General features: G+C 38.4%; 1 protein-coding gene across 4 annotated transcripts in view; it reads right to left on the bottom strand.

The window, feature by feature from the left end:
* TAOK3 (TAO kinase 3) overlaps positions 1-14,517 on the bottom strand; it is a 249,497-nt gene that overhangs the window by 225,279 nt on the left and 9,701 nt on the right. The window contains exon 1 of one of the 4 annotated variants that reach the window (XM_017887865.1): positions 10,556-10,749. The exons of 2 other annotated variants lie outside the window; for them this stretch is intronic. The gene's annotated coding sequence lies outside the window, so the exon portion shown is untranslated. Of the gene's footprint in view, positions 1-9,958; positions 10,201-10,555; positions 10,750-14,517 lie in introns of those variants that run through there. One more of the 4 variants, XM_017887866.1, reaches the window with a different exon arrangement.

Genomic DNA, 14,517 nt, shown 5'->3' with positions numbered 1-14,517 from the left:
GGGGGGAAAGGGCGAGACTCCGTCTCAAAAAAAAAAAAAAAACATGTCTCACTCTTGTCGCCCAGGCTGGAGTGCAGTGGCATGTTTTTGGCTCACTGCAACCTCTGCCTCCCAGGTTCAAGCAATTCTCCTGCCTCAGGCTCTCAAGTAGCTGGGATTACAGGTGCTCACCACCACACCCAGCTAATTTTTGTATTTTTAGTAGAGTCAGGGTTTCACCACGTTGCCCAGGCTGGTCTCAAACTCCTGACCTCAGGTGACTGCCCGCCTTGGCCTCCCAAAGTGCTGGGATTACAGGCATGAGCCACTACGCTGGCTGATTCAAATCATTTCAAAGCAGTTTCATTTTAGTTATTTTACAAAAAGTAATTATGAGCAATTCCACTCTAGGTATATACCCAAGAGAATGGAAAATACGTTCATGTAAAACTTGTATATTTACAGTCAAAGAAGCATTATTAATAGCCAAAAAGTGGAAGCAACCAAAATATCCATCAACTCTTGAATAATCAGAATGTAGCATACAGATATAATGAAATATTATTTGGCCATAAAAAGGAATCATCACTGATGTACGCTACAATGTGGATGAATCTTGAAACATTGTGCTAAGTGAAGATGTCAGACACAAAAAGACATGTATTGTCTTGTTCCATTTATACAAAATATCCAGAATAGGCAAATCCATAGAGACACAAAGTAAATTAGTGCTTACCAGGGGTTGGGGATAACTGCGAGTGGCTGGTAACAGGTACAAAATTCTTTTTGGTATAATGAAAATGTTCTAGAGTTAGATAGTGGTGAGGGTTGTAATAACATCACAAATATGCTAAAAATATGAATTTTATACTTTAAAAGGTACATTTTATACCATACAATTTTATCTAAAACAAAACAAAACAAAACAAAAAAAAAACACAGTTATGAGTTTCACCCCCCATATGACAGCTTCAATTTGTGGTATAATGGAAAAGAGCTCTGACCTTTTCAATCAGCAAATCTAGGTTTAAGCCAAATCTGCCACTTAACTCTCTTACTTAACTGTGGCATCTTTAGGATGTGGCTAAACTTCTCTAAGCCTTCATAACCTCATCTACGAAGTGAGGACATAATGCCTTACAAAGTCACTGTGAGACTCACAATATAACATAAAATTATTATTTCAAATGAACAAAACCTTTTAGTTATTTCGTATGCCTAAAATGATTTTTTAAAAATCCTAAACTGTATTGAATAGCCCGTAACTTCACTGAATAGTCCACAACTTTTTATTGTTGCTATGTTATCTAACCAGCTTTTTTATTGTCATATATGAATGACATCTTGGGGCTATGTAGCACTTATCCTGTAGGCACTAATAGAACAGTAGAGAGTTATTTAATTCTAATCTTCACAATGAGAGGTAGCATGGCACAACAGTTATAAACACAGGCATAGAACTGAGTTTAAGTCCAGGTTCTGCCACAGATCTTGAACAAACCACTTAACTTCTCTGAACATTAGTATACACCCCTGTAAAGTCTATGTAAGAATATGTGTGTGAATCTACAAAAATATCCATTATAGAAGTTCGTCGAGATACTCATTATATAAAGCATATATTGTAATACCTAGCACCTAACAAGCACTCATTCAGTAATTGTTACTGCTTTTGTCCATCCCGTGAAGCAACAAGTTTAAATGACTGGTCTTCAGCTACAAGAAAAGTTTGAGGCCAGGAATGGTGACTCACACCTGTAATCCCAGCACTTTGGGAGGCCGAGGAGGGTGGATCACCTGAGGTCAGGAGTTCGAGACCAGCTTGGCCAACATGGTGAAACTCTGTCTCTACTAAAAATACAAAAAATTAGCTGGGTATGGTGGTGGGCACCTGTAATCCCAGTTACTCGGGAGGCTGAGGCAGGAGAATCGCTTGAACCTGGGAGGTAGAAGTTGCAGTGAGCCGAGGTCGTGCCATTGTACTCCAGCCTGAGCAACAAGACCAAAACTCCATCTTAAAAAAAAAAAAAAAAAGGCTGGGTGCGGTGATTCACACCTATAATCCCAGCACCTTGGGAGGCCAAGGCGGGCGGATCCCTTGAGGTCAGGAGTTCGAGATCAGCCTGGTCAACATGGTGAAACTCTGTTTCTACTAAAAATACAAAAATTGGCCAGGCGTGGTGGCACATGCCTATAATCCCAGCTACTTGGGAGGCTGAGGCACGAGAATCGCTTGAACCCGGGAGGCGGAGACTGCAGCGAACTGAGATTGCACCATTGCACTCCAGTCTAGGTGACAGAGTGAAACTCTGCCTCAAGAAAAGAAATTAAAAAAAAAAAAAGGAAATCTGAGGCATAACTAGGAATCGAGAAGTAGTTTGTATACTTGTTTAGGTAACTGGAACAGGGGATGATTCAGTGCCCTTCCTTTGTGTTTTTCTAGTATCATATGGGTCTCTGCAGCATTGCTGTACCTAAATAGTTTAATTGTTTCCTTATTAGTTAAGGAAGAAACATAGTCCTATTCAGCACTAGTCCAAGGCCTGACCCGAGTAGATGCTCAGCAAATATTTATTGAGTAAATAAATGGACAGAGAATATTTACAGCCAAGCATCAAAGCAAACTCAAAGCATTAAGCAGACATTTTCAAATATCCATACTCTTACATATATAAAACATTTAACATTTTAAAAGTTTTCATTTCGGTGTCCTATAAGCTCCTTGGCATTAATACAAAGCAAAGTATATATTATTTAAAAAGATAGGAGACTGATTATAACACCCAATTGAAGTAATAAGTATTCCTATCTTTAAGCATCTGAATAATACTTCATCTTGCCTAACAGAATTCCCTAATAGTTTTTGCAGGGCACACCTTCACAGAGCCTCACCTTATAACACAACAGGCACTTAATTGTACTTAGGTTACTTGAAGAATTGGGTAAAAATGCTTCTTGGTTGTGTAAAATTAAATGATTTTATTTAATCTATAGTTAAAGATGAAAAGCTGTTAATATCAAAACTACACCTCTCCAATGGCAGCTGGCTATATCACTTTAATCCCAGCACTTTGGGAGGTCAAGGCAGGTGGATCACAAGGTCAGGTGTTTGAGACCAGCCTGACCAACACGGTGAAACCCCGTCTCTACTAAAAATACAAAAATTAGCTGGGTGTGGTGGCATGCGCCTGTAATCCCAGCTACTCAGGAGGCCGAGGCAGGGAGAATCACTTGATCCCGGGAGGCAGAGGTTGCAGTGAGCCTCTGCAGATTGCACCACTGCACTCTAGCCTGGGTAACAGAGCGAGACTCTGTCTCAAAAAAAAAAAAAATCATATATACAAATATATGTATGTATGTGTATCTGTATAGATACACACACATATATAGTTTCTCAAAAAGAAAAGCAAACATATCAATCTGTAACCAATTACAAAACTGTCTTCATTTGTCTCACATTTTTCTGTAAATGAGGTGACAGACTGGACACAAATAGGAAAACTATTCAGGTACCTTCAACATTACCATATTACTAGGGTTACTGATTTTATTTTATTTATTTTTATTTTATTTATTTTTTGAGACAGAGTCTCGCTCTGTTGCCCAGGCTGAAGTGCTGTGGCACGATCTTGGCTCATTCTCGGCTCATTACAACTTCCACCACCAGGGTTCAAGCAATTCTCCTGCCTCAGCCTCCCAAATAGCTGGGATTACAGGCGTGCGCCACTATGCCTAGCTAGTTTTGTATTTTTAGTAGAGAAACAGTTTCACCATGTTGGCCAGGCTGGTCTTGAACTCCTGACCTCAGGTGATCCATCTACCTCAACCTCCCAAAGTGTTGGGATTACAGGAGGGAGCCACCATGCCTGGCCTGAGTTGACTTTAGACAAGCATGATGAAATACATTTACTATTTGTTCTTTCTCTTCAAAATCAGTTTCTTCCACATTATGCTAGGAACTGTGAAAGATTCAGCTAAAAGATATGGTGTTTGTATTCCAAATGTTTACATTAGTGAAGGTACAAGAGTGTGTGATATAAGACACTACACACATTTTTGTTCGTTGGTTTGCTAAATTAAAAGTCACCTGAGAATTTGCAGGAAAATAGTAGGAGTAGGAAAAGCATCCAACAGGAAGTACACTTTACACAGGATCTTGAAGGAATGGTAAAATCTGAGTAGGCAGCGACAAGCTCCAAGCAAGGGCTTTTTTGGTGAAGTAAAAGGCACAGACTTGAATGAGTTTGTTGTGTTTGAGAGACTGACTTCAACAGAACAGAAAGAATAGGCCCAAGATCATAGGAAATGAAGTTGGATAAACAGTGTACGGGCAAATTAGAAAGGGTGTTGAAAGTTAAGGAGAAGTTAGATTTAACATAGTGGAAAACAGGGAGCCACTGAAGCTCTCTGAAAAGGGAGTGACATGCTAGAAGTAGCATTTAAAGATTCATCATGATGAGTTGGAAAAGAGACTGAAATGAAGGCAGGCCACTGTGGTAGTCCAGGAATGAGGCAACAAGGGTCTGAATAGGATAGGTGCAGAGGTACAATGCATTTTAGCAGCGATGTAATGAGCCTTGAGACTATAATGTTAGGAATTCTCAGAAACAAGGAAAAACATGGAATAATCCAGGAGTTGGCTAGGAGACAAAGGGGTTACACCACAGATTAACGCCCTGAAATTTTAAACACTAGAAGTATATTCACAACGGCTAAACATTTTTTTTCAAGTATCCTATAAGGAGTTTCCCTGTTTGGTTTAGTGAATTTACTGCGGGTGTCCCCTAAATTTCACATCTGTTTTGCTAACACATCCCCATGAAAATCTGCTTCTGTAAGAATTAGTTTTAATATTTTCAATACATCAACAAAGTTAACCCATTACAAGATACGAACCCTAGAGTCTCAGATGGTGAGAACAGAAAACATTCTTTATATAGTAGTTGCCCTTATGTGTGGGGAATATGTTCTAGAACACCCAGTGGATTTATGAACCATAGATAGTACAGAACTCTATATATACTATTTCCTTTCCTATACATACATAACTATGATGAAGCTTAATTTATAAATTAGCCACAATACTCTTGCACTTTGGGGCCATTATTAAGTAAAATCAGGGTTACTTGAACACAAGCACTGAGGTACCACAACAGTCAATCTGATAACCAAGACAACCAGCTACTAAGTGACGAACAGGCAGGTAGCATCTACAGTGTGGATAGGCTGGACAAAGGGATAATTCATTTCCCTGGCTAGGAGTAGGTCAGCAGGAGATTTCATCGCACTACTCAAAAGGGTAAGCAATTTAAAACTCATGAATGGGGCCAGGCACAGTGGCTCACGCCTGTAATCCCAGCACTTTGGGAGGCCAAGGTCAGAGGATCGCTTGAGGCCAGCCTGGGCAACATAACAAGACCCTGTGATATGGTTTGGCTACGTCCCTACCCAAATCTCATCTTGAATTGTAGCTCCCACAATTCCCAAGCATTGTTGGAGGAACTCGGTGGGAGGTGAGTGAATCATGGGGGTCTTTCCTGTGCTGTTCTCATGAGATCTGATGGGTTTATCAGGGGGAGTTTCTCCGCACAAGCTCTCTTTTCTGCCTGCTGCTGTCCATGTAAGACGTGACTTGCTCCTCCTTGCCTTCCACCATGATTGTGAGGCCTCCCCAGCCATATGGAACTGTAAGTCCATTAAACCTCTTTCCTGTATAAATTACCCAGCCTCAGATATGTCTTTATTAGCAGCATGAAAACAGACTAATACACCCCATCTCTACAATTTTTTTTTTTTTTTAAATTAGCTATCTGGGAGGTTGAGGCAGGAGGGCCCCTTGAGTCCAGGAGTTTGAGTCTGAGGCTGCAGTGAGCTACGATCGCACCACTGCACACCAGCCTAGGTGGCAAAGTGAGACTCTGTCCCAAAATAAATAAATAAAATAAAATAAAATAAAATAAAATAAAATAAAATAAAATAAAACTCATGAATAGTTTATTTCTGCAATTTTCCACTTTAGTATTTTCAGACCACAGTTCACCATGAGTAATTAAAACCACAGAAAGCAAGACTGAGGATAAGAGGGGACTATCGTATTCAAATATACATGTAAATATCCATGTTTTATTGTCACCAAAACAANAACCCGGGAGGTGGAGGTTGCAGTGAGCCAAGATCACAACACTGCACTCCAGCCTGGGTGACAGTGAAAGTCCATCCCAAAATAAATAAATAAAATAAAATAAAATAAAATAAAATAAAATAAAACTCATGAATAGTTTATTTCTGCAATTTTCCACTTTAGTATTTTCAGACCACAGTTCACCATGAGTAATTAAAACCACAGAAAGCAAGACTGAGGATAAGAGGGGACTATCGTATTCAAATATACATGTAAATATCCATGTTTTATTGTCACCAAAACAAAAAAAAATTTTTTTAGCTGATCTAAAATCTTAAGACATAGTCCTAACTTTATCTGAGGGGTGCACTCAGAAGAAAACAAACACACTCTACTGAGAAAATGACATTTTAAGAAATCAACACTTCACCATGTTGTTTCCTGAGTTGTTCCATCAAATTGGGAGGAAATTATCTCACTTGAAACAAAATGAAAAATGTTACTAAAGTGAAATTTGTCAGAGTATATAATCATTTTGATGAATAATTATTAAATCTACAGTCAATCCCTGCCTCCTTCTTCTGGTACTTTCTAAATACTTCTATTATTATAATGTTGATTTTATTATCTATACATAATGCCATGTGTTGTTGTATCTCTTTCCAGGATCATTTTCTGGTGAAGTTATGAATGAGAACTGAAATATCCAAAAATGGCAAAAATAAGCATAACTATTCTTGCACACTGAGCTCCTCCTTTACAGTGTGCGGCCAAAATTATGCTTTTTATACATTATTTCATTTAATCCTCACAACAATCCTGTGTGGTAGGTACTATAATTATATCCATTTTACAGAAGAAGAAACTGAGGTTTCGGGGAGGTTAAGGGATTTGTGCAAAGTCACAAAGCTAGTAGGTGGCAGACATGTTTATCTGCCACACTCTTATTAAACATTAAACTACCCTGCCAATCCCAAACCTATGTGACAGAAACCGAAAGTAAGAAATATAAGAAAACTGGACATGCTGCTGATCGTGTAAAAGGATTAGGGAAGGGCATCAATTCTAAGAATTGTGAGATACAAATGATAGATTCCTTGACTCACTTCCAACCTTTCCTTGAACTGAAAACATGGCATTCTATGCCTGAAGGAGAATGGGACACTACTATGCACTGGGAATTTAACTGTCCCTTCCCCTCTTTTAGTAGGATAACTTGCATTACTATTTGATGGTATTGACAGGACCTCAATATCTTCTCAATGTGGTCCCTTTTTTTTTTTTTGAGATGGGAGTGCCGCTCTGTCGCCCAGGCTGGAGTACAGTGGCTCGATCTTGGCTCACTGCAACCTCCACCTCCCGGGTTCAAGTGATTCTCATGCCTCAGCCTTCTGAGTAACTGGGATTACAGACTTACACCACCACACCCAGCTAATTTTTGTATTTTCAGTAAAGACGGGGCTTCACCATGTTGGCCAGGGTGGTCTCAAACTCCTGGCCTCAAGTGATACACTCATCTCGGCCTCCCAAAGTGCTGGGATTACAGGCGTCAGCAACCATGCCCAGCTTCAATTTGGTCACATTTAAAAAAATGCTATGGCCATGTGCAGTGGCTCGCACCTGTAATCCCAGAGCTTTGGGAGGCAGAGGCAGGAGGATATCTTGAGGCCAGGATTTTGAGACCAGCCTGGGCAACACAGCAAGACTCCCTCTTTTCAAAAAAAAAGAAACTTTAAAAAATTAGCCAGGCATGGTGGCACATGCCTGTAGTCTTGGCTACTGGGGAGGCTGAGGCAGGAGGATTACTTGAGCTCAGGAGTACAAGGCTGAAGTGAGCTATGACTGTGCTGCTGCACTCCAACCTGGGTGACAGAGTGAGACTGTCTCAAATAAAATAAATAAATAAGCAAGCTACTATAGATCAGCCAGTTTAAGACTAACTAGGTTGGTGACATAAAAATGATTTCTTAATAGAATATCCAGTGACCCGAGCAACTTGCGTAACTCCTACCAGTGAAACTAACCTTTAAAAAATGTTCTTGGTACATGAAATGTATTCATAAGATACTTCTAAAAATAACTCCCCACTGTAATTCCCTCCTTATGCATCTGGGCAGAGATGTCATATTTCCTTCACAAAGCTTCCTTTTATGTTGCAACAGTAAGAATCTCAATTTCAAGCTAAACCAGAACAATCGAGAACTATAAACTTTTTCATAAGACATGATTATTTGTATTAGTATGCTATATTTTATATAAATTGTCCACATGTGATGGGACATCCTTACATTTTAACTCAGAACTATTTTTAACTAGAAAATAAAGCAGTTGTAGTTTTAAATTCTGTCATCCTTCCCCCGTCTTTTTTTCTGCTAACACGTGGCTTTCCACAAAAGGGTCAGTGTGATCTCTGCAGATCAGATATAAGGAATATGGCCACGATAAACTATAGAAGGTTAAGCACATTTTAAGTAATTCAGGAGTTTAAAACTTGTCATCTGTGTATAAAACAAGCAAACAGTTATAAGTGGTTAAATAAACATGTACAAATTAATAGGATGCAGTTTGTAACTTCTACTTTTTCCTTCAACGAGTGTCATTTTGGCAGGCAGCCATATAATCTGCAATAATCTGTCATCATGAAGCACCACCCACTTCCTCTGCTTCACCCCCATCCAGGCTATGACTGGGATATTTCTGGACTGCTAATATAACATTCAGACAATCATAAAAGGCCTCTCTATGAAAGCTGAAATTTACATAATTTGTACTTTTAAGTTCTAAACATTCATCTTAAGGAAAAAGCACATGCTATAAGACATCACATTTTAAAGATTATCTGACACTTAAAATTTCCTTTCTCATACATTAGAAAGAATAGCGCCCCCATTAGTAATATCCACTGCAATGCTTCTTAAATGAAAACATCCTATGTATAATTATAAGACTTAATTTACGCATTTAACCTGCACAGTATTATGAGTTTGGATATCACAGTCACATGTTAGCCTATGCATTTCATTTAAACCTCATTCCAAGAGACTAGTGAAGTTGGTAAAGAAATTATTAAGGTAGCTTTCCTGATTTATAACATATTTTGCATTAACTGTTTAACATACAAATGATGACATGTCAAAAAAAAAAGTATCTGTTTTCCTACTTTAACTAAATTCATTTTATGGGACTAAAGTAATCATGTAAATTGTTAATAACCTAATGGCCAACATGTTTTATTTTTATACTGTAATAAGTAGCTAATCCTATGTATTAAATTGATTTTAAAAGTTACAAAACAAAATAAATGTGACTAAACCCTCTGACTTTTCTGTCTCTAAATTTAGTGTTACATTCAAGAAACTGCTCTGCTTTCTATACTATTTTCCCTTTCTGTGAATGAAGAAAAACAGGAGGCAGGCTTGTTACTTTTAAAGATCTCTAGCATGAATAGTTTGCCACTTTGAGTAACTTGATTGTGAAATATTGTTTTAAAGTAATAATATCATCCATTAGCATAAACTGCATCCATTTAAGATGACCTTTAACATATTTCAAGTTTTTTGTTTAAAAGACTCTTCTGACAAAATTTTGGTATTTTATTTGATGCTCAGCATTTACCTTGCCTAATCAGGAGAAAGCAAAAATGCCACTTTTATTTGTAGAATATCAAACTACAAATTAAATAGAGCACATGAATCCAATGACTTTTGAGGTTGATTACTCTCAGCTGGATTTTGAGCTAAGGCCATAAATATTTCACATGAAATTCAACAGAGTTTACTCATTTTTTAACAGTGTTTAGACACAAACCATATTTAAAATAAAACATTAAATGTAAAATAAAATACCAATGACACTTACTCACAGTAGATCTCAAGTGCATGTCCTATATTTCCAGTTCAACAAATTAAGACTTTACAAATTCCGTATTTAGCTACAACAATCAATACGATTTCCCCAGAGATGGCTTCATTTAAAAAACTGCCTCTTCCTCACAGGAAAAACTGAACTTAAGTTATAAGAACACCCCAGGCTATCAGCACCTTCATCCCGAGAAAGGAAGTTATTACAGACACTTAGTTTTATAAGTGAGGCTTAAAGAGAGTACTTCCTGGTCAGACAGCTAACGTCAACAGCAATTTATACAGCTTTGCATTTCGACATTTTAGAAAGAACTCTCTAAAAATTCTTCCAGAATTTCCCCCCAGTACCTACAAAAGAGGAAAACTTGCTCAAGCTAATCTTATATAAAAAATATACGAAAGTCTATCAATGCTCACCGTTATGGTATCAAGTAGATATCAGAACTGGTTACTATTATTGATAATTATATCAGCTTAAGTTTTAATTATTTTACAACTTAGGCACCCTCCACTCTCCCTGCATACCAGAGTAAGGTTTCATGGAATACAATATTAGAAAGAAAAGAGCCAATTTACTTACAGGAGGACAACTCACCATTTCTTGATAAGAAAAGGCAACCATTCTCATTTTAATTTGCAAATTGAAAGTTAATTCTCTTTTAAACTTATATATTAAAAAATTATCAAGAAACTTTGTACAATACTAAAAAGGAACTGCAGATAAAAACAGCGTGACCTGGGTGCCACACATTACTATCAGTATTGCAAGCTGAAGTATTTCCTGTTACAACGCCCATTGGTTCCCACAGGTGCAAGTGCCTATGGGTGGCGGCAATTCACCCTTCCTTTTGTTAGAGATCCACTAAAGGAGATTTAAGATTGGCACAAGCAATGCTAGGAACTATTCGAACAGAACTACCTTGGGCTAATACCGAGAGACACCCAAACTAGACTGATTGTGAATTGATGATTACCTAATGCAAAAAAGCTGGAGAAAATTGATTTCAATACTTTCATTATTTTTCTAAGATGCACGTTTATTAAGAATGCATGGGGCTGGATGCAGTGGCTCATGCCTGTAATCCCAGCACCTTGGGAGGCCGAGGCAGGCGGATCACTTGAGGTCAGGAGTTTGACACCAGCCTGGCCAACATGGTGAAACCCCATCTTTACTAAAAATACAAAAATGGCTGGGCATGGTGGCAGGCGCCTGTAATCCCAGGTACTCGGGAGGCTGAGGCAGGAGAATCACTTGAACCCGGGAGGCGGAGGCTGCAGTGAGCCAGGATCACACCACTGCACTCCAGCCTGGGTGACAGAGCTAGACTGTCTCAAAAAAAAAAATTATGTGATTTCATTCAACAAATATTTACTAATTGGCTTCTATGTGCAGGGTACTGTTCTAGGCACTAGGTAGGAATACAATAATGAACAAAATAAAGTCCCTGTGGTCATCCATATACTATCTAGTGTATACTTTCTGAGGATTTCATACATAATGAGGAAACTTCCATAAAGGCAGAGACTAAGAAATTTGTATGGAAATTTGGAAACTCAATTGTAGTTAGTGTAGTTACTAAGAAGCATTGTAATAAGTGGTCACCACTTTAAACCTAAACAGAACTTTTCCAGAAACTGTCACACAAAAGTAGCATTCTTTATGTTTTAATTGTTTGTAAAAGGGCATGTTGGAGGTAAAAGCATATGTTCCAGCGGGGAAAAGGAAAAACTTCTCACTATGAGTCATCAGTGACTAAGTTCTTTTAATTCAGGCTTAAAACACATTTCAAACCCAATTACATGTACATGCAGAAAACTGATAACAACCCTAAATTAACATCAGAAGCTTGATTTCACCAATTTTCAGGGTCAATATCAGCATCTAAGCAAAACAAGTAGTGAAGTTTTCTTATCAAGGGATAATGCCCCTGTACTGAATTTTATTATTATTTTGATCTTATTGACTTTAATGCCTAAAAGCCATGTCATCAAGCTTCCACTAGACTTCATTACAGTGAACAGTTTTCTTAGGTTTTAGCCAGAATGAGATACAGTCATCTTGGATGTATGGTGTGGTGGTAGGAATGGCTTGCGTTTGTATTCAATGAAATAAAAATATAGTAAATTCAAGGCTGCTCACAGACAAATGTAAAACCCCGAAAGCAGAGTTTGCAGATGAATACTATTCTTCCAAACTATCATTCACTTACTTAGTTTTTTTTTGTTTGTTTGTTTGTTTTTTGTTTTTGAGACGGAGTCTCACTCTGTCACCCAGGCTGGAGTGCAGTGACACAATCTTGGATTACTGTAACCTCTGCCTCCCGGGTTCAAGCGATTCTCATGCCTCAGCCTCTACGTAGCTGGGATTACAGGCGTGCACCACCACATCCAGCTAATTTTTGTATTTTTAGTAGAGATGGGGTTTCACCATGTTGGCCAGGCTGGTCTTGAACTCCTGATCTCAAGTGATCTACCTGCCTCAGCCTCCCAAAGTGGTGGGATTACAGGTGTGAGCCACTGCACCTGGCTAGGATTTTATTTCCTTATTATTTTTTTTTAATTTCAACTTTTATTTAGATACGGGGGTACATGTACAGGTTTACTACATGGGAATATTGCATGATGCTGAGGTTTGGGGTATGGATCCCATCACCCAGGTAGTGACATAGTCATCAAAAGGTAGTTTTTCAAACTATTAATAAATAATAATAATAATAATAATAATAATAAACATGCCGGTGAGGCTTCAGCGAAAAGGGCCTGCTTATGCACTGATGCCGCGAATGTAAATTAGTCCAGCCACTGTGGAAAGCAGTCTGGAGACTTCCTTATTTTTAAAATAATGAAACCTTTTTAGCCAACAAATCGGAGGAACTCTCAAAGCCAAATTTCTCTAGTTTAGTCAGTCAAGAAATATTTATTGTGTAACTGCCAACTGCTAGGCACTGTTCTATGAGTTGGAGATATAGCGATTAATAAAATAAAAATCCTCGCTTTCATACACCCTAAAATTTAGGGGTGTCCCATCTTTTGGCTTCCCTGGGCCACATTGGAAGATGAAGAATTGTTTTGGGCCACACATAAAATACACCAACAGTAACAACAGCTGATGGGCTTAAAAAAAAAAAAGTCTGTGCATAAATCTCACATAAATCTCATAATGTTTTAAGAAAGTTTACAAATTTGTGTTGTGCCCCATTGAAAGCCATCCTGGGGTGCATGCAGCCTGCGGGCTACGGGTTGGACAAGTTTGCACGTAGGAATATAAGACAAACAAACAAAATATCTGGCATGTGAGAAGGTGGCAAGTGCTATGGAGAAGGATCCGGTAGGAAAGATGGAACAATAAGTTTATTTGTTCATAGTTGCAAATTGCCTAGATCACACAGTAAGAAAAATTGCTTTGGAAGACCAGAGTGCTAAGCCTCCCTCTCCCAGGTTCTACCTCTGACTCAAGTGAACATCTACCTTCTGTTGAAAATGACAGTCTTATTTCAATTGTTGCTAATAGCTAGAGAAAGGAAAACAGGCCAGATGTGCGGCGGCTCATGCCTGTAATCCCAGCACTTTGGAATGCCAAGGTGGATGGATCACCTGAGGTTAGGAGTTCGAGACCAGCCTGCCCAACATGGCAAAACCCCATCTCTACTAAAAATACAAAACACTAGCTGGGTGTAGTGGCATGTGCCTGTTATCCCAGCTACTTGGGAAGCTGAGGCAGGAGAATTGCTTGAACCCGGGAGGCAGAGGTGGCAGTGAGCCGAATTGTGCCACTGCACTCCAGCCTGGGTAACAGAGAAAGACTCTGTATCAAATAAAAAAAGAAAGAAAGAGACAGGAAAACAAACTTCCAAATACCAATCTGATAAAAATACCACTTAAGGAAATAAAATAACAAATACGAAACACTGAGTCAAAGGCCACTTTAGAGAATATTATCAATGTTAAAAACAAACATACAAGTTTCCATATCCTTGTTACCAATGGCATCAAATTCACCAACTGTCAGGATCACAAGTGAATTCTTCTCTAGGAATCCACATTATCTCCACTGGCAGCAATAATTATATCTTATAATAGAACACAGAATTGTATGTATAATTATATTTAAATATTATTTTGAACCTAAAGTATTTAAATTTCATACAATTTGACGAGATACTAGTTGCAAGACACTAGGTTAGATGTATAAAACACTGTCCTTTTAAAATTAAGAATATGGACATCTAAGAAGGATCCTATAATTTAGTATTAGAGAGAATATTATATAATAAGAAAAAGTACAAATCAAGTACTTAGGGAATTCAAAGGAGAGAGTAGCAAGGAGGATAAGCAGAGAAGGATTCATGAAAGATGGCATTAGAGGTGGTTCTGGAAAATGAGGAACAGAAGGCATACTAGGCAAAAGAAATGGAACAAAATCCTGAATGGGGCACATCAGTAAGCACTCGGCTAGTAAGACCAGTCTGGTCAAGGCACTCTGTGTGTGTGTGTGTGTGTGTGTGTGTGTGTGAGAGAGAGAGAGAGAGAGAGAGAGAGAGAGAGAGAGAAAGAGAG

The sequence above is a fragment of the Rhinopithecus bieti genome, unplaced genomic scaffold (assembly GCF_001698545.2).
Source record: "Rhinopithecus bieti isolate Rb0 unplaced genomic scaffold, ASM169854v2 scaffold_17010, whole genome shotgun sequence".
Taxonomy (NCBI): domain Eukaryota; kingdom Metazoa; phylum Chordata; class Mammalia; order Primates; family Cercopithecidae; genus Rhinopithecus; species Rhinopithecus bieti.
Note: the sequence above shows the minus strand (reverse complement) of the source record. Positions and strands in the feature narration are given on the sequence as shown.